The 21,717-nt window shown below is 33.9% G+C and overlaps 2 pseudogenes; one reads left to right on the top strand and one right to left on the bottom strand.

The window, feature by feature from the left end:
- Positions 1-74: 74 nt before the first annotated feature.
- On the top strand, positions 75-2,646 carry LOC128183379 (uncharacterized; annotated as a pseudogene).
- On the bottom strand, positions 2,393-3,898 carry LOC128183388 (putative nuclease HARBI1; annotated as a pseudogene).
- Between the last annotated feature and the right edge of the window lie 17,819 nt (positions 3,899-21,717).

The raw sequence follows: 21,717 nt of genomic DNA, 5'->3' as shown, positions 1-21,717 counted from the left end.
ATATCGATTGTGACGTCATTTTATGTTTTGATGACGTTTAAAAATCGTCTGTATGGGACGCCTGTATTGTCAAAATGGACGAAGTCGACATACTGTACGATATTCTTATGCCGAATGTTAGCATCGCAGATACAGAAGAAACTGTTTGTACGATATCGCCGCCGCTCGTCTCCAGTACCCGGAAAAGGAAACCAACATGGACAGATCTCGAACAGAGTGTTCTCTTGGAAGAAGTAACCAAAAAGGAGAATTAAGTCTTTATTTGGAAAGTTTAAGGGGTGTGGTAGAGGGAAAAAAGAACGGGAGACAGCATGGGAAGATGTGGCAAAAGCGGTTTCCCAGTACGTTTAATAAATTTTAAGCATTTAAGAATCAATACATTGAATAACTTTCTATTTTGAAAAGCGGTAACCCTGTTTTACAAACAAAAAATAATGACATTGAATTTTTAAACATAACCATGTTAACACGTTAACAATTAATTCAAAACTTTAATTATGGTTTAAAAAACCCTAATCTCAGAACAATAAAATGTTCTTTTTTGGGGTTTAATGCGGGTGTAAAGGTACATGCAGATATATGTACATGGCCCGCTAACGTTAAATTGTTTGAATTGCGTAGATTTCGGTTCGTCATTTTCAAATGCATTAAAAACAATTTGCTTTTATAAGCAATTAAGCTTAAGGAATAAATAACTAGTGAATATTATACCATTGTATATACTGTATAGAATAATATGCTACACGTATGTTACTGTAGTTACATGTATTAAATCTCAAAGTATCTCGTTAAACGTTTTCTGAATTCTTTCATTTTTTTTTTTCGTTGCGCATGATTTTTATTAAAGTAAGAAAAAATGCCAATGGTCAATCTTAAGTTTAAAATAAATCTAAAAACTATAATTTCAGAGTTGGTGTTTATGTCCGAACAGGAAAAGAAGCTGGAAAACAGTATGCAAATTTGAAATGCAGAGGTAATATTTATAGAATCATTTTATTGCGTGTTAAGTTTGATTTATGTCATAAAAAATGAAAGAAAGTTTGGAGCGATAACCTAATTGATACTTTTTTAATGTACAGCTAAGGATAAAATTTCACAGATGAAGAGGCCTAAAACCGGTGGAGGACCGAAACCCCAGTCCCCCACCCCCATAGAACGAGCCGTCATCGACTCAATGGACGGTCGACCTTCACTTCAGGGTCTCGACTCTGGCATTGATACTGGAGGTATACATAGGTGCAACTTTAAAGCTAAAATAAATGTATGAATACCCATTATATCCGTTTTATCTCCACTACCGCCATAATATTAGTTTTCTATTTCTATAGTTACGCCTATGTATGTTTATCTTTTTTTTTTTTTTTTTTTTTTTTTTTTTTTTTTACAAAAAATCAACACTAAGTGATACTGTCATGTCGTACTAAGCAAGTAGTTTCTTTTTAATTTACACATTAACTCGGACATCGGGTAACACCTGCAGCTGGCTAACCTGTCAATCAAACTCTGTGTATTTTTTTCATTGGATGGTCACAAATCTTTTTTGGTCAACAGCCAATAAAATATTATGATTTTAAAGCAGTCAGAATCATTGTTTGATAAAGACACGACCTAACTTAACAAATTAAAGAAGAATAAAGCGCAAAATTTACTGTTCACAATCTATTAGTCTACTTCAATTATGTATGATACTATAATTTTAAACAGTTTGTGGTAAATACCCCCTGTGGTAAATAAGCTGCGTATATTAATTTATTTTGTTCTTTTCACGTACAATCTTTTTAATTATATTTAGAAACAAAAAGAAAACGTTATACAATACTGGTTTAATGTACTTAACATATTTTTTATGCGGTTGATACGATAGAAATATTTGTTTGATTGCATTGCACGTTTTAAATTCTGTGAATAATTCACTTTAAGTTATCAATAATCTTAAAGATCGTTTTACCGATGAATAACGTAACATCTATCTACGTTTGTAATGATTCGGAAATTAAATTTTAATCTGATTAATAAGCCATTACATATTTCAACATTTACATGCGTTAATTTTACGCGACAATTTCAATTTGCTTACGACAAAGTTACGAATAACGAATACATTTGAGCGATAAATACATGTACGTGAATGTTCAGCACAACCCCGTTCTGTAGCATTTAAAAAAAAATTGTGAGTTATTTTTAAATAAACGTTAATATTGCTACAGTTCTCTAGTACGTGGCAGCTGAGGAGCGATCGGAACTAATATGGCGATTTACCAAGTGCTTAATGTATTCATGTCAACTGTAAAAAAAAAAAAAAAAAAAAAAAAAAACCCACAAAAAATGACATTAAACGCTAGTGTTCTATTGCATAAGATTGCTTTTTATTCAGATGTAATGGACTTCGAGTCGAGCGTGGAGTGCCACCAGTCAACGTCATCATCTCTGAGCACCACCGTTCCGGCTCGCAAAACCCCGACTGTGAGTCATGGTGGTCAATCTACATCCAGCAAAAAGCAAAGTTTGGTGGATCTACAAAAACAGCTACTGGTGAAGGAAATGGAAAAGATGGATATGGAAATCATGGAATTAAAGAAGGAGAAACTGAAAGAAGAAATTCATCTTCTGAAGTTAAAGAAGGAGAAATTAATCAGTGAACAATAAATTATCTAATTTCTGAATTTATCGGTGTGTGTTTTCTATTAAGATAATTACCAGTTGATCAATTTGCAAAAAAGGTCTGTGCAATATGGTCCCGCACTGCCTTTCCTTCATTCCGACCTCCGTTCACAGCTGGCAATGCGACCTCGTCCACTATCTGTCTGTTAACCGGTGGGATGTCAACGATGTCCTGTCGCTCAATGCCCAGATTGTGCAGCACAACACAGGCCACCACAATAGAACAAGCTTGTTCTGGCTGAACTCGTAATCCTTTAAATACAAATAAAACAAAGTCAAAAAGTAAGAGACTTGTACTTGAAAAAGTATTATGAGTACATATACATGTACATGTAAATAACATGCTAATTTTCTAAGCATTTGAGCATATTACCTATTTGAAGACAAGGAAATCGCCTCTTGAGGATACCGAACGCTTGCTCAATCGTTACCCTTGTACGACACAATGCACTATTGAAGTTTTCTTCGGCTCTGTTTGATGGAGTCATAGGGTACCATCAAATATCTTTTCAGGGCATAACCAGAATCACCTAAGATCAAACCTGTGCGCGCATCTAAGTATGAAAAATATATAGGCATGTATATTTTATTTGTCATCCTTTTAAATTCTTGTTTTTATGAAAGAAATTGATTTTTGAATTTATATACTTACTAGTCTCAAATATTCTGGCTAGTGAGGATTCCTTAAATACACGGGAATCGTGTACACTTCCGGGCCATTTTGCAACGCAATTTACAAAACGATATGTAGCATCGCAAGCCATCTACAATTTATACTCATTTAATGAGGATAGTTATACCATAGTTAGGATGGCTTTAGGATTGGATATTAGAATAATGATAAATTCATTTTCATAACGATATGTCAAATCTGTTAGAGAGAGAGAGAGAGAGAGAGAGAGAGAGAGAGAGAGAGAGAGAGAGAGAGAGAGAGAATGAATTTCATATATGTGTTGGAAATTATTGCATGTATGACCTGGACATTTAGAGCATAATATCCTTTCCTGCAAACAAACTCTGCCTCGTTTTGCACAGGACATCGAATACGAATTAAAGTCCCATCGACACAGCATACCACATTTGGAAACCATTTAATAATATGAATTTATAACTTTAAATTTACATTCACACATTCCGATTTTCTTTTTCACAAATATGAAAAACATTCCCAGTAAAATTAAAAATACGCAGCTTGGTTTCTTCTGTGCTCAAGTTTTCTAAAACGTTTATATTCGATAAAACCACACTTTATTCATTATTTTCTCTTATGAATTATCTTATATTTATTTTGACAAAATATGCTAATAAGGCTAAAGGTGAGAGACTATAATATAATATCAATGGGTAGATGTTTTCCTGCAGCCCTCTCTGCATATATAAGGTCGTTTAAAATATAGTGTTGTATAATATTTATCAAATTCATAGCCTTAAAAAATTTAATAATTGTCCTATGGCCTTTCCATACTTTACGTATTTATTTAGAGTGACCTCCCTTGGAAAAAACAAAACAAGACGCTCGCTCTAGGAACGGCCCTAAACGATGGTAAGATATGATTTTCTGTATTGATGGAATGAGTTTAATTCAATTAATGTAATTAATCTTACCAGCCAATTGATAGAATTTGGTTCTTATAGATGAAATGTCGTTTTGTGAAGGGAACTTTATAAATCTAGCAGATAAAGCAGATAAAAGGGAGGTAACTGCTCGAACTGCACGTCCAACAGCTGATTTGGATACACAGAGGGAATCTCCGATCAGCTGGTAGAAAGACCCAGTGGCATAAAACCGCAGAGCTGCCAAGACTTGTAGAAGGGGTGGTAAGGGACAGCTTCGTTGCGTCTGGTGGCTGATGGTGTCCGAAATCAAGCTACAAATGAAGAAGATCGTGGCGGATCTAAAGCGATATCTCATGAAAATTTCATCCTCAGACAAAAGCTCTAAGGGATTGCTACGGTCTCGCACTGTTCGCCTCGGAACTCGCATCATATTCCACAGAAGGATACGTCTGGCAGCCATTTTGAATGCTGAGTGAAACGCTTGAGACAGGTGCTAAGCAATCTCAGATATTTTGAGAAAAACTCAAGACTTTTCTCAGCTTGAGTGAGACTCTATTTTCGTGGCACACTTTCTTGAGTGAAACTCAAGAGATTTGAGAAAATTCTCAGATTTGAGTAGAAAAAGACCGTTGAGTTCGACTCAAGACGTTCGTGGCCCCGGGGCCTGAAGTTTGACAACATGTTGCTAAGTTACACAAATACACATACATACGAATACATATTTCATATTTTGACGTCATAAAATGCTAGTATTATGTTACGTTATGTAGCCGAATTGATTATGACGTCATAATATAAAGATATTCATTAAGTACGGGAAAATAAAATTCTGCATACAAATAATAGAAATTTATAAAATTATTGTGGGAACAGTTTTTATCTGATACATTATATAATTATTAGGCATTTAAAACAGGTCTATATTTGTTGATAACCAGTTTTTCGTTTGCCTCACGTTCTTTTTCTGTGGTATCCCTCAGAAACTTGTAAAAAGGAAAAACGGTAAAAAAATTTTCCTGGCACATGTCCTTATATGTTCACTGACGAACGTACATTAATATTTAGGTTCCCTGATTTCTTGTCGGTGCACGGTCATCCTGTGTCTCAATGTGTCTCCTGTCTGACCAATATAATTTTCACCGCAACCAGCGCAACGTAAGACATAGATAAGGTTTGAATTGGTGCATGACATGGAGGTTTTGATGGAAAAATCGCTTCCGGTTTTAAAATGAAATGTGGATCCTTCTGTCAGATATGGGCATGTACTACATCTTGGTTTGTCGCATTTTTTATGATGGCTGGTTCCTGGATTTTACTAGAAAACGATGCTCTGGTAAGAATACATTTAAGAGAAGGGCTTTGTCGTTTACTTGTGATAATCTGTGAAGTATTTAATATTTTCTTCATGTCTGGATCCTCCTCTAGGATAGGTAGGTTATTTCTAATGATGTTGAACACTTCTAGATTTCGAGGGTTGTGCGTAGAAACGTAGGGTATAACATTTTTGACGGGTTTAATTTTAACTAAAAGTAAATCCTTTCGTTCATGATATTTGGCTTTGTTAATTCCGGTTTGAATCAGTTGTATGGGATAATTTCTTTGAAATAGTAAATCTTGTAATTCTGTGAGAAGAAAGTCTAAGATATCTGTATCGGAGATTATTGCCTTGATAAATTGTATGGAATATTATTCCTAGTGTGTCTAGGGTGGCACAAGTCAAATAAAAGATACTGCTTTGTATCCGTTACTTTGTAGAATACATCCGTTATTATTTGGTCTTCTTTTTTAAGTACCATAACGTCAAGGAAGGGTAGCATATTATAGACCGATTCCATAGTGAATTTCAGAGTAGTGCTCAAAGTGTTGAGGATATTAAACTCAGTTAACCGATTTTCACTGTTGTCCCATAAAATAAAAAAATCGTCCAAATAACGTGTCCATGACTTTCTTATGAAGGTTTCATAGTCGTGATCAAATCTGTCTTGAATGTTTGAATAAACTTTTTCTTTTAAATAGCCTAGGACAAGTGTGGCATAAGTTGGAGCAACTTCAAAATGCGACTAACCCAGATGTAGTACATGCCCATATCTGACAGAAGGATCCACATTTCATTATAAAACCGGAAGCGATTTTTCCATCAAAACCTCCATGTCATGCACCAATTCAAACCTTTTTTTCAAAATTTTGGGCATACATAAACTCAGAGACTATCAGAGATATAATTATTTTATTTTCAGGATAGGTAGACCATAGTTTGTAGTTGTGCCGAAGTAGTTTTTTGGCGCCAGTGGCGCCATTTCCCTGAGCTCGACTAGGCTCAAAAATTGGATACGAAATTTGCATCAAAATTTTCATACATTTCGATCTGTATCTTTTAATCAGTTAATATTTTGTTAAAACATATATAACAAAAGTCGTAGATAGTCAAAAGTTCTTTTCAACAAATTGAAGAAAAAGGAGCTGGTCCCTTTTTTTAGGGGCCAAAACACTTGTAAACTCTAATACAAATTACTTAAAAACGATAAAGATTTTGTAATGCATTTTAGAAGCAAAGTTGTTGATCGTAATAATATCAATCAAGAGAAATCATTGTCACGCCCATTTATTACGTAATTAGGGATTTTAGGGGCCAAAGTACTTAACATTTGACGCAATATATCTAAAGAAGGAAACATATTTTGTTAAGGTTTGTGGAAGAGAAAATGCTTGCATTGATAATTCTCATCGATTCATTCAATCCAAAAAACAACAATCTCTGGCCCCATTAAGGATCTAGAGGGCTGGCCCCTAAAATATTCAATCATGTGTATCTCAAAAATGATCAACAATTTCAAATAGTTAAAAGAACAGAAAATGTTAGAATATGTAACACCTTTCGATTAAACTCAAGAAAAAGGGACTAGCCCCTTAAATGAGGGGCCAAGACACTCTTAAACTCTATTATAAATAACTTAAAAATGATAAAGATTGTGTAATGCATTACAGAAGCAAAGTTGTTGATCGTTACAATATATATATGAGGAAAAATCATTGCAACGCCCATTTATTACGTAATTTGGGATTTTTAGGGGCCAACGTACTTAAAATTTGACGCAATATATCTAGAGAAGGAGACATATTTTGTTAAGCTTTGTAGAAGAGAAAATGCTTGCATTGATAATTCTAATTGATTCCATCAATCAAAACACCAAATGAATGTCTATCCCCATTAAGGATCTAGAGGATTGGCCCCTAAAATATTCAATCATCGGTATCTCAAAAATGATCAACAATTTTAAATACGTCTAAGAATAAAAATTGTTAGTATTTGTGAGACCTTTTGATTAAACTCAAGAAAAAGGGGCTGGCCTCTTACATTAGGGGCCAATTCACTCGTAAAGTCCTTTTCACATAAGTTAAAAATGAAAAAGATTTTGTAATGCACTACAGAAACAAAGTTGTTGATCGTAACAATATCAGTTTGTAAAACGCATTGCCACACCCATTGATGACATAATTATGGATTTTAGGGGACTAAACTCTTAAATCTTTAATGTGCAATATGTGAAAAAGCAAAAGACTTTGTTAAGGTAGTCCTATACTCGGCACTAAATGGGCTCAATCATTAAAAGCTTAGCTTTAAATGATAAATATACATTCTAGCAATACATATACAAAAGAAAATATGTATGTTTACATGCTAGTTTGTTTGTTATCACCTCTCAGACGGGTGTACCCCCTTGCGAAAATTATTGACAATTATGAAATTTGCCAGACGTCCGTTTTTCCTTTAAAAAATACCAATTTTTGGAAAATTAGAACTGAACATACAAAATAGAGTATAAATATTTATTTAAGCCCTATCTCATCAATAATTTTGCGCTAATTTTTGTAAGTAAGTACGCTTTATGGACCTTATGTATCAAAATAGAATTTATAAAATGCAATGCTAGTATCGCGTTTGGTAATTTTTTTTACTATTTCATGGACTCAAACTTAAATTCATGGTGTTTATTCTATAAATTGATATCTTAGAAAAAAGATTTGGTAAAATAAATTATATGTTGACGGATTACTTTTCACGCTATAAGCTCTAAACCAAGTAGACCCTGACGAAAAAATCCGTAAAAATCACATTTTGCTACAGTTTTCTGCCTAGATCTGTCAACAATGTTAGATATCATTTAAACATGAATTAATTGACGATTAATTAAATTCGAAATAGCTCCTGTCTGTAAATTAAAACCGGTTTTAGTAAAAGAAAAAGAAAAATTCGGGGGGGGGGGGGGTCAAAACAAAGAAGATATAAGCATACCTGAGATCCTGGTTATTCAGAAACTTCGTTTTTCATTTTACTTTAACAGAATCGAGTTTCTCAACATGAATCATTTCTATCTCTCATAGAAAACATTTATTACCGTTCTAATTGCTTATTATTGCCATTGTTTACAACAGCGATGTAGAGCAAAATCAATACCGGGTATCAAAAACGCTTTGTAAAAGTCGAACCAATAATGTAAAACCCGTATTATGACGTAGTGCGATACTCGGACTACTTTAAGCACTCTAAAGGATATTGACAATCGTATACATTATCTGAAAAGGAGTATTTGAGGGGGAATTCTGAAATGTTATTGATATTTTAATCGTATCGTTTGAAAATTGAACAGAAGACATACTCGTTACTCGTAACGAGATCGTGTCTAGTTATATATATTTTTAAATTTTGTGCAAGCGATTTCTCGAAAACTACTCTACCGATCTCAACAATTTTTTCACAGATGATGGGACATTATCTGAATTTTATATGTTTTTGTCGTCGTCACATCCGGTCTGGATTAACGGTAGATTTTGTAATTGTTTACAACTAATTTTGTGCAAAGCTGATCTAAGGAACCATTAAAGATATAACTTTGAAATTTTCAGGATTGGTAGACCATGGTTTGAAGTTGTGCACTATATAGGTGTTTTGCACAAGTGGCGCTATTCCTTAGAGCTCGCTTCCACACGAAAATGGGGTACATGTTTTGAATCAAAATTTTCATACGTTTTGATCAGTATCTTTTTATCGGTTGATATTTTGTTAAGACATATAGAGCAAAAGTAGTAGATCAAAAGTTCTATCCAACAAAATCAAGAAAAGGGGGCTGGTTTTTCCTTTTATTTAGGGACCAAGTCTATTACGAATAACTTTAAAACGATAAATATTTTGTTATGCATTATAGAATCAAAGTTGTTGATCGCTACAATATCATTTTGAAGAAGTCATCGTCAGGTCCATGTTTGACGTAATTAGGGATTTTTATTTACTATCTTAAAATTTCGGGGGTGGGGTGTTAATTTTGAAATTGTATCGATAGGTCATGGTATCATTTAAATTAATAATAAAAAATTGGACGGAAGACCAACTCGTAACGAGGTCGTATTTAGTTCACTACAGAAGTTGTTTTCACAGCTAGCCAAATCAAATCCAAAATTTGGCTTTATTCTCTAGGAAATATTGTATTTTTTCAAAATTAATCATAAAAGATGTAATTTGTGTTGGTCGACAATGATAACCTATACTATCATATGTGAAAAAAAGTTTTTAAATAAATTTATGTGTCTTATCATATTAAACACTTTTAGATTATGTAAAACTATCTAGGAAAATTTTCATAATCTGGGTGTTCGAAAAATGTTTTAGTAGATATAATTTAATTAGAGTGGACATTTCTTTCGATTAATGTCCTAAATTGTTCCCATACATGTATATTTATGAAACACTTCACATTCATTCGTTACCTAATTATAAAGTTTTTTCCATATATTAAAGTTTAGATAGCTGTTATGTACCTAGTTTTTAAACCAATTTCATTCCGATTCGGCCTACCATTACAAAAGCTGTATATACCTAATTTTAAAGCCCCTGCATTCCGATTCAGTCTACCATTACAAGAAATATTTTCTTCAGTCCTAAAGACCTTTTTGTGGGTAATTTAGTAATCTTTATTAGCTCACCGAGCTGAAAGCTCAAGTGAGCTATTCTGATCACATTTTGTCTGTCGTCCGTCTGTCTGTCTGTCTGTCCGTCCGTCTGTCCGTCTGTCTGTCTGTCTGTAAACTTTTCACATTTTCAACATCTTCTCAAGAACCACTGGGCCAATTTCAACCAAACTTGGCACAAAGCATCCTTAGCTTAAGGGGATTTAAATTTGTGAAAATTAAGGATCACGCCCTTTTGCAAAGGGGGATAATTAGGAATTTATGAAAATTTTCGAGAAATTTTCAAAAATCTTCTTCTCATGAACCATAAGACCAGGAAAGCTGAAACTTGTGTGGAAGCATCATCTGGTAGTGTAGATTCTAATTTGTGAAAATCATGACCCCTGGGGGTAGGGTGGGGCCACAATGGGAGGTCGAAGTTTTACATAGGAATATACAGAGTAAATCTTTGAAAATCTTCTCCTCATGAACCATAAGACCAGGAAAGCTGAAACTTGTGTGGAAGCATCCTCAGGTAGTGTAAATTCACAGTTGTGAAAATCATGACCCCCGAAGGTAGGGTGGGGCCACAATGGGGGGTCAAAGTTTTACATAGGAATCTATAGAGTAAATCTTTAAAAATCTTCTACTCATGAACCATAAGACCAGGAAAGCTGAAACTTGTGTGAAAGCATCCTCAGGTAGTTTAAATTCTAATTTGTGAAAATCATGAACCCCGGGGGTAGGGTGGGGCCACAATTGGGGGTCGAAATTTAACAAAGGAATATATAGAGTAAATATTTAAAAATCGTCTTCTCATGAACCATAAGACCAGGAATACTGAAACTTGTATGGAAGCATCCTCAGGTAGTGTAAATTCACAGTTGTGAAAATCATGACCCCCGGGGGTAGGGTTGGGCCACAATGGGGTGTCGAAGTTTAATATAGGAATATATAAAGTAAATCTTTAAAAATCTTCCTTTCAGAAACAAATCAGCCAGGAAAGCTGAAACTTGTGTGGAAGCATCCTCAGGTAGTGTAAATTCATAGTTGTGAAATTCATGATCCCCAGGGGTAGGGTGGGGCCACAATGAGGTGTCGAAGTTTTATTACATAGGAATATATAGAGTAAATCTTTAAAAATCTTCTTCTCAGAAACTAATCAGCCAGGAAAGCTGACACTTGTGTGGAAGCATCCTCAGGTAGTGTAGATTCAAAGTTGTGAAAATCATGACCCCGGGGGTAGGGTGGGGCCACAATGGGGGATCGAAGTTTTACATAGGAATATATAGAGTAAATCTTTAAAAATCTTTTTCTCAGAAACTAATCAGCTAGTAAAGCTGACACTTGTGTGGAAGCATCATCAGGTAGTGTAGATTCATAGTTGTGAAAATCATGACCCCCGGGGGTAGGGTGGGGCCACAATGGAAGGTCAAAGTTTTACATAGGAATATATATGGTAAATCTTTAAAAATCTTCTTCTCAGAAACTAATCAACTAGGAAAGCTGAAACTTGTGTGGAAGCATCCTCAGGTAGTGTAAATTCAAAGTTGTGAAAATCATGATCCCCAGGGGTAGGGTGGGGCCACAATGGGGGTTCAAAGTTTAACAAAGGAATATATATGGTAAATCTTTAAAAATCTTCTTCTCAGAAACTAATCAGCCAGATGATTCTTAATAATTGTTAAGCCTTTGGCCCCAGGACAATTCTTTGGCCTCACAAGAAGGTTCAGAGTTTATGTACGTTTATATCCCATATATAAACAATTGTTAAGGATCTTTATGAGAACTGCAATACTCAACATATGATATGACTATAAATTCGTCCTGTTAGAAAAGGGACTAATGATTATAAACATAAGAATATCCAGGGGAAAATGGATTTTATTTATACAGGATCAACATGTATTATTGTACATTGTCCAGATAGTTTGTATTATGACTCCATTAAGCTGATTTTATCATACCTATTGTTCCTCAGGTGAGCGATGTGGCCCATGGGCCTCTTGTTTTGTTTGAAGTGGTAATTGGGCTACATAAGTATCGATTTGCTCTGTAATTATATGTATTTATTTACTTAAAAACATGTTTATATAGGTTTATGTAAGAAATTTTACTAGTAAGTAATGTAAAAGCTAAATGTTGTATTGAAAATAAGTAATTTAAGCATACTAGCACAAACACTACTAATTCAAAATCCACTGATATTCCCAAAAATTGACTGACATTGTCTGACATCAACTGTACATTGACTGTATCTCACTGATTTCTACTGATCAACACTGTATCCCACTGTACACCACTGCACAGTCCTACTGACTTCCTCTGTACGCCACTGTACAGGGCACTGACCAGCACTGTACCCCACTGTGCGCCACTGTACCGGGCACTGACCATCACTGTACCCCACTGTACGCCACTGTACCGGGCACTGACCATCACTGTACCCCACTGTACGCCACTGTACTATTTAGTTGAGAAAAAATCGGATTTTAAAATATTCAGTATATTTTTTTCTTCAATATTTATTTTTACTATGCTGTATATAGCATTAACATTATGCATACTCGTCTAGATACAACGAGACAGAAGAATGCAACAGGTCATCATTTTTTTTTAGGATGTTTTATTTATTAACGTCTATTGTAAGTTATTGGGTGTTACGGTCACAAAATTATGATAATTTCCCAAGCTATCAGGTGAAAGTTCTGAATTTTACATGTTGAATCTGATTATTAAAAAAAGTGCATGTCAGTATGTTTATTCTGTCAGTCATTGGAAAATACCCCACCCCCCACCAGCAAGGTACATGATCATTCCTTATTGATGATATACGACAAGCCCTTGTTTAAATGATCGGGTTGTTAATTCTCTGTGTCTCATGAGCTGTCTTTAACCCATTGAAAAACAGTTAATTAAACACTGAATCCACAAAATATATTCATGTTCGTGTTCACATGTCCGAGTATCATGACTGCGCGCTTGACTACACAGGTACATATTGAAGAAAGTGGGAATAAAGCGTGAGAGTTTCTAGGTCATTAGTTGATTTCTTTTGATTAAAATATTTAAAAATTCATAGCAAATGTTGAGTTTTAATTTTACAAAATAAAATATACTGCAGAATGCATTTTAAATTTTAAACAGAGAGAGAGAGAGAGAGAGAGAGAGAGAGATTACATGTATATCACTTATCATGGTATCATATGTAGTCGTAGAAAAGTTCATAATAAAATATATGCTGGAACTGGCGGTTGTGATGCCGTAAGGGGATTTTAACGTGCTTATTCCTTTCTGACTCCGGGCCTCAATTTTTAGCACTAGAAAATTCATGAGAGAGAGAGAGAGAGAGAGAGAGAGAGAGAGAGAGAGAGAGAGAGAGAGAGAGAGAGAGAGAGAAAAAGAGAGAGAGAATATAGATGATAGAAATTATCGTTTTTGCTATGATTCAATATACCAATATACTGGTTGCTGTTAATGAAGGGAAAAAAACGAAAAATCATTTAAAGGCCGAACATTTTTACCAGGTGGTAAATCTCAGGTGAGGGCAGGGCGTAATTTCTAGAGGTGTAAAAGCCTCCGAGGCTGGAAGTCTATCCGCATGCGGTCGTGAACGCTGTTAATCACTTAACACAGGAATCAAATATTACACAAGGTATAAATAATTATTTAGAATTGGTATTTGTTTGAATATTTTATTGTTCTAAAGACAACACGAAGCGATTTTATACGGAAATGTTACATGCCGTCTGTAAGTGTGTAAAGCACAATAAAAAAAAAGTAAACTACAACTACATTTAGTTCTGCCCCCCAAAAATTTAACTCGGTACATTGTGTTTAGCACTTGACATTGTTTAAGACGTAAATTTTAACAAATATAATAATGTAAGAAAACCATACGATCAGTTAAAGTGGCAGCCATTATACAATGACAACTAATGCAGTTCGTTCTCAATTGATCGACGTTTTCGTGGAACAAGTTCCAATTGTCTGTATAACCAGTAAATACAGCTTTAATAGCTCATAAGTTTGTTTTAAAAAGAAAATTTTATATGCATGATTTGTGCTGCATGCTCATTTATCTTCGTGGAATTTAATAGGTCATAAACATTTAACATGATTCAAATATTATTTGCGTATTTTCAATTACTAAATAATAAAAAATATTTTTCTTATTTATCCAACCTGTACACAATTCACATGTTACGGAAAGAGAAAATAAATATGTTTGCCTAATAATTGAGGTGTCGCTGATAATTGAAGAGATGCTAAATTTAAATTGTGATGCAGCAAAAATACTGGGTTTTTTATGCCTTTCTGAATTTGGTCCATAAGCATTTTTGAGGATAGTTACAACATTACAGAGAGAGAGAGAGAGAGAGAGAGAGAGAGAGAGAGAGAGAGAGAGAGGATATATTTTTTCTTATTGAAACTTTGTAACTATATCATGGCAACATTATTTGCTGTGCAAGAGAAGATACATGTAGATGTATGGCATGTGGTGATAACGAACAGTGTTCAAATTCAAAAGTATATAATTTAAAGTACCGTAACAGAGTGAAATATTATTTGAACACTGTTCGTTATCACCACATTTCATTTTTGATTTAACACTATACTTATTTTGATATCAGCGACTGCTGGGGGAGGGGGAATTTATAAATGTTTAATATCCGACTTGATTTAAATAATAAAAAAAACGCATCTAAAATGATAAATGTAAAGATAATTTCGTTTATTCATACATGTTATATTTTTAAAAATATAGATTTCAACTGGATTTAATACTCTAAAGACCACAAATACCCCTATAAGGGAATTACATAATATATTGCACAAGGTGTCAGACTGACAATTTACAAGGTTGAATATTGCGACATTCATACCTTTTGATCTACTGAAAGTATGTATATTATACTCAGACACTGCCTCACTGATCTTCCTGTGAAGTAAAACTTCAAAGACATTTTAAAGTCCAGACCAGTTATATTTTCCCTTTTAAAAAAAAATCAATATGTTGAGCAATATGGTTGATATTTTTTATAGTTGAAAAAATTGTCCCTCCTCTACATATATTATGTTACAGTACAATTTTAAAATTCAGTGAACATAAAACTATCTATAAAATGAAATGCATAGTTTTAATTCATCTGAATTTTAAAACTTTAATGTTACATGTAAACTAATATTTATTTGACACTATTGATAAAATTGATAAATTCATTGTAAAAAAAAACAACTAAATATTTAGTTACTAAACATTGATACTGAAATATATCTCTTAATTGGATAGGTTGCTATATTTTGCATGATAATTGGATTCTGAGATACATGCACGGATCAAAGGATGGGGGGGGGGGGGGTCAGAGGATAATTCAATTTTTTAAAACTTACATTATACAGCCATCCAATCGATGATATCCCTGCCCTTTCCCTGAAAAAAATCTGACCGCGCATGTAATTATATATGAACTTAAAGAAATAGAAGCCCATTTTCTCTCTTGTAAGCAATAGGAAAGAATCAAAACAAATCCAGATTAAGTTTCAAATAAAGTAAATATTCAATTCATTGTTCAAACATATAACTAACTTAAAAAATAGGTACAGTGGGTTAGAGTGGTGTACAGTGTTTGTCAGTACCCTGTACAGTGGTGTAGAGTAGGGTACAGTGCTGGTCAGTGCCCCGTACAGTGGTGTACAGTGCTGGTCAGTGGGTAGGTACAGTGAGGTACAGTGGAGTTTAGTGGCCTACAGTGGCCTATAGTGGCTCTGTACAGTGGGGTACAGTGGGATACAGGGTGGTACAGTAGCTCTGTACAGTGGGTGTACAGTGTTGGTCAGTGCCCCGTACAGTGGTGTACAGTGAGGTACAGTGCTGGTCAGTGGGTAGGTACAGTGAGGTACAGTGGAGTATAGTGGCCTATAGTGGCTCTGTACAGTGGGATACAGTGGGATACAGTGTGGTACAGTAGCTCTGTACAGTGGGTGTACAGTGGAGTTACAGTAGGGTACAGCGAATATACAGTGGATTTTGAATTCAGTAGTGAAAGTTAATGTAAGTGTGCAATATATATATATATATATATATATATATATATATATATATATATATATATATATATATATATATATATATATTAGAGGGCTTCATGGATATCATAACCATGTATTCAGAAATTCATGGCCCCTTGGTCAGGTGTTCAGGCTATAGAGTGGAGCCACTTTGGGCATATAGTGAAAATGTATTAAATCTTAGACAATCTTTTTCTCTATTCCAATATATATTTGAATAAAACTGAGTGCATGGCTTTGATGTCCACGTACTTCTCTGCTTAAATTGTAAACTTCATGACCTCAGGGACATGGGTTTAGGCCCTAAGTCATGGCAAATTAAGCTTTATACTGTGGAATCATTAAAATTCGTGGGGGCAAATTTTCGTGGATTGCTTAAATTTTACAGGTTCGTGGGGACGTGATTTCGTGTATTTTCGTATACATACAAGAGGGATATGACTTTATAACCCTAGTTTATGAATTCGTGGGAGATGTTAAATCATTGATGAGAGTTATCCACAATTTCCACGAAAATGGAGCCACCATGAAATCCAATGATTCCAGAGTAGGAAAAATGTATTAATTCTTAGAATCTTGTTCTTTACTCCCACACATGTGGAGAAAAACTGAATACATGGTTATAATGTCCACAAACTACTCTACCTATAATGTGAAATTCATGGCCCCTGGGTCAGGGGTTCAGGTCGTCGGGGGTGGGGGGGGGGCAATATGGCCATATAGTGTTAATATATATAATGTTTAAAAATCTTATTCTATACAGACAGAGAACAGAATAAAAACTGCATATTTAGAAAAAAATCATCCTTTCGTCTTGAATAATATTTTTTGTCACCTGCATGTAAGGCAAGGGTTATGGCTTGGTAGGAGTGTATGTATTTGTCTTATTTTATTCTGCTCGGGAATTTCAGTGAAAAAAAGAGCTAATTCATATGTCCAGAAAAGAAAAATAATAAAGCTGTCCATCTGAGTTATTGATATGGTGTTGTGAATTTCAAAGCATTTGAAAGGAGTTCAGGGAAGAGGATTATAACAAATAGTTGAGCTCTCTTGCCTCTTCAAAATGGAGTTATCTTCCTTTGCTTGTTCATATTTAGTAATCAATCATTAAATATAATAAATATAAAGTTGTATGATCAAAATAGTTATACAAGTAAATTCATCATTTAAAACAAAAACAGTTTTTAAATTTCTTAAAATGAACAAGTAGACTTGTTAATAGTAAAGCAGTAAGTGGTATACTAACCACCTTGTTTTAGTTTATTTATGAAAACATTTTAACATAACAACTATTTTAAAAGTTAAAATACCCGGCAAATAAATACTTTGTATGGAAGCTGTGTGCCTTTTCAATAGTTAGTCATATACTCTGATACGAGCGATTGGTCTTGTGCTAAACTCTATGATTTAAAGTCTTTCCAAAAGAATTCAGGCAGGGAGGAAACTCAATTAAATGATTAAATAATCATCCTTAATTATGAGACTCCTTCACAATTTTTTCTTATGGGCTATGATACTCAGGTGACCGTTAAGGCGTATTGGCCGCTTGTTTTTTGGTTGTTTTTTAGTATTGTACCTACTATTACCTGATTTACACCAAATGTACACTACAAACTCTATGCTTGTCATTGACTGTTGTAATACCTAATTTTAACAAACTTTAAGAAACACTCGGTATAGTGCATATACATTTGAGCTACCGTGCATGTAAATGCAGAGGTACTTTTGATGTCAAATAGCATCAGGATTTAACAATTTACTACAGTAGTTTTTTTCACAGTTAGCCAAATTGAATTTAAATCCAAAATTTGGGGGTTTTTTTCTCTAGGCAATATTGCATTTTTTCAAAACTGATCATAGAAGATGTGATTTATCGTCGTCGACATAACTATCTAAGAAAATTTTCATAATCTGGGTGTTCGAAAAAATGTTCAAGTAGTAGAATTTTATTAGAGTGGACGTTTCTTTCGATTAATGTCCTAAATTGTTCCCAAACATGTATATTTATATAACACTTCACATTCATTTGTTACCTAATTATAAAGGTTTTTTCCATACCTCTAAGTTTAGATAGCTGTAATGTGCCTAGTTTTTAAACCCATTACATTCCAATTCGGCCAACCATTACAAAAGCTGTATTTACCTCATTTAAAAAACCCCTGCATTACAAATCAGTCTTCCATTACAGGAAATATTTTCTTCAGTCCTAAAGTGGGTAAGTTAGTAAGTATAAACTTTTAAGTGATAATTGGGCTACATAAGTATTTGCTCTGTAATAATATGTATTTATTTACGTAAAAACATGTTTTATATTAAAAAAATTTATTAGTAATATAAGTAATGTAAAAGCTAAATGTTGTATTAAAAATAAGTATTTCAATCAAAGTCCAGTTTTATCTATATTGAATACTAGCGCAAAGTTAATGTAAGTGTGCAATATGTATACAAGTGATGTTAATATCAGAAAAATTATTAAGTAAAGGATAATATATTGCACAGTGCAGTTGTAGGTCAATACAAAAATGGGTAAATCGAAAGTACCTGCATACTTTATGTAGTTATTTTCATAACAGATAGAGTGTTATTGACAACACACATAAAACAACCTAATGCGTAGTACTTATAAATATGTCATAAAAAGCTATCAGTTAAAAGATATTTATATATCAATAAAATAATAATCAATAATATTGACAACACACATAAAACAACCTGATTTGTGTTTTATATATATATATATATATATATATATATATATATATATATATATATATATTTATATATTCATATATATATATAACACAAATCAGGTTGTTTTATGTGTGTTGTCAATAACAGGGAAAAAAGCAAAGGCTACAATTTCATGAATAAGTTTCGAGACAAACAACATAATCCAGATGCTTTGATTAAATGTACGTGAGAACTCGTATGTATTTATTACCTAGTAACACCGTACTTATCCAACATTTTTTGGCTCTTTTTCGTTTTATTTTCCATTCAAATTCTGAAAATAAAACCAAAACTATTTAGTCATCACGTTTATATAACGTATGTTTCCGAACACTTGAATTCCGAAATTGAAACCAAAACTAATTAGTCATCGTGTTTTATATAACGTATATATATCCGTACTCTTGATTCCGAAATTGAAACCAAAACTAATTAGTCATCGTGTTTTATATAACGTATATATATCCGTACTCTTGATTCCGAAATTGAAACCAAAACTAATTAGTCATCGTGTTTTATATAACGTATGTATCCGTACACTTGAATTCTGAAATTGAAACCAAAACTAATTAGTCATCGTGATTTTATATGACGTATGTACATGTACATGTATCTGTCCACTTTGTCAAATAAAAATGTTATCAAATGATAAATAAACCACTGGAATTTAAGTTAGATTGGGTTACTTTATACATAAAAAATATTTAAAATTAAACAATTTACAATCAAAAAGAAAAGAAGTAGTGCGTATCTTTAATGGATCGATTATAAGTAGAATGTTGATACATTTCCTAGTTGATTTACATGTTTTAAGATTTTCACTCGTCATTCTGTTTAATAATTTAACAGTTTATGCGCCTCCTTTGAATTACTTGACGGAGGTTCTGTGTGAGTAAATAAACACTATTTTGAAAACAAAAAGGTTCATTACAACGAAGAATATGATGAGCAAACCAAATTCATGTCAAGGCTGAAGGAAGAGGTCCAGGACATCAGAAAACATCTGATTATTGGCCGAGTAGGTATGGTTCTTTTTCATTTCTCTATTTTTTTTTATTTCATTGAGCCGGAGAAAACGCTGGAATAGAATTTGAAATTCAATTTATTATCCCCGGACTTTCTAAAGAAAGTTCGGGTATATTGTTGTTACCCTGTTCCGTCCGTCCGTCCGTCCGTCTGTCACGTTTTACTTTCTCAAACTGCTCTTACATCTTATAAACCAGCAAACTGAACTCTTGGAGTTTGATTTGGGGTATCATGTTGTTTTGTAAAAAGGTTTCAAAAATTCTCTGTTAGTCCTGGGGGTCAATTATTGGTAAAAAATGACGTTTTTTCACAAAAACCTTCTTCCTCGAACTCCTCCTACATTTTCAACAGTAGACAAATCATCTTTTGGAATATGTTTTAGGGTATCCTATAGATGCGCAATAAGGTTTCGGAATTTTCAATTTTGTCCTGGGGGTCATTTAATGGCTAAAAATGGTTTCAAAAACGTCATTTTTTTTGGCAGTAGCCAAATGATCTTCTAGAATATGATTGGGGGTGTCATATTGAGGCGTATTCAGGTTCCAGAATTTTTTTTTGTAAAGGGGATCAGTGGGCAACAAAAAATGACGTTTTTTGGCCAAAAAAAAATATGGTTCCCAGAACTCCTCTTACAACTTTTGGAGTAGCTACGTCATCTTTTGGGATATAATTGGGGCTGTCCTATAGATGTGCAGTAAGGTTTTCAAAATTTGAATTTCATTCAGGGAGTCAAAAAGTAGCAGAAATTGACGTTTATCACTTCAAAAATACATAGATCCTAGAACTCCTTTTATGATTTAATGGATAGACACATCATATCTTGGGATATGATAGGAACTGTTCCATAGATGTGCATTACGGTTTTGAAAAATTAAATTTAACCCTGAGGCCCATTACCTACCGGTACATACCTTTTGATTCCCTTTAAGGATCAAGAATATATATGGTTAAGGGGTGGGGATCTCAACCGTTTTCGAGATATTCGTGCACTTCCTGTTCAAGGGGGGTCATGACCACCCCCGGGGCACATGACCTACATACCGTTTGATGCCCCTTGACACAAGGAACAAGAATATACATGTATATGGTTTAAGGGTGGGGATATCAACTGTTTTGAAGATATTAAAGGACTTGCTGTTTGAGGGGGTCAGGACCACCCACAGGGCCCATGACCTACATAACATTTGATGCCCCTTGACATCAGAAACATGAATATATATGGTTTAGGGGTCATGATTATAACAGTTTCTGAGATATATGGTAATTTCAAATTTTTGGGGGTGGGGATGACCCCAGGGGTGAGATCTAATAAACCCTATATATTGCCAGTAACAGCCAATATATGATTATGAAAACCCTATATTAGTATCTTTGTCCGTTTTCAAGTTACCATGTACAATTGAGTCTACGATTCTTCCTACAAGGTTCAATGTTAGACCCCCCAAAATGAGAAAAATCAAACCAGGGTGCACAACTACATATGCAGGCCTATCATATCCTAGAGTTTTGTACAATTCTGTTCAGCCATCTCCGAGAAACAAGTTCAGAGCGGGAAAGAAGAAAAAGAAGATAAAGAATAATAATACATGTATTAAGAACCGTACAAAAACAATAAGTCTCCAAATTTCATTCGGGAGACTTAATAATAAAGATTAAATAGAGATAGGATCATCAAACATCAATAATTTAAAGATAATTGACAATTTCTGATTCTAAGGGGGTCAGGAT

This window comes from Crassostrea angulata, chromosome 5 (genome assembly GCF_025612915.1).
Source record: "Crassostrea angulata isolate pt1a10 chromosome 5, ASM2561291v2, whole genome shotgun sequence".
Lineage (NCBI taxonomy): Eukaryota > Metazoa > Mollusca > Bivalvia > Ostreida > Ostreidae > Magallana > Magallana angulata.
This window is presented reverse-complemented; position numbering and strand designations above follow the sequence as displayed.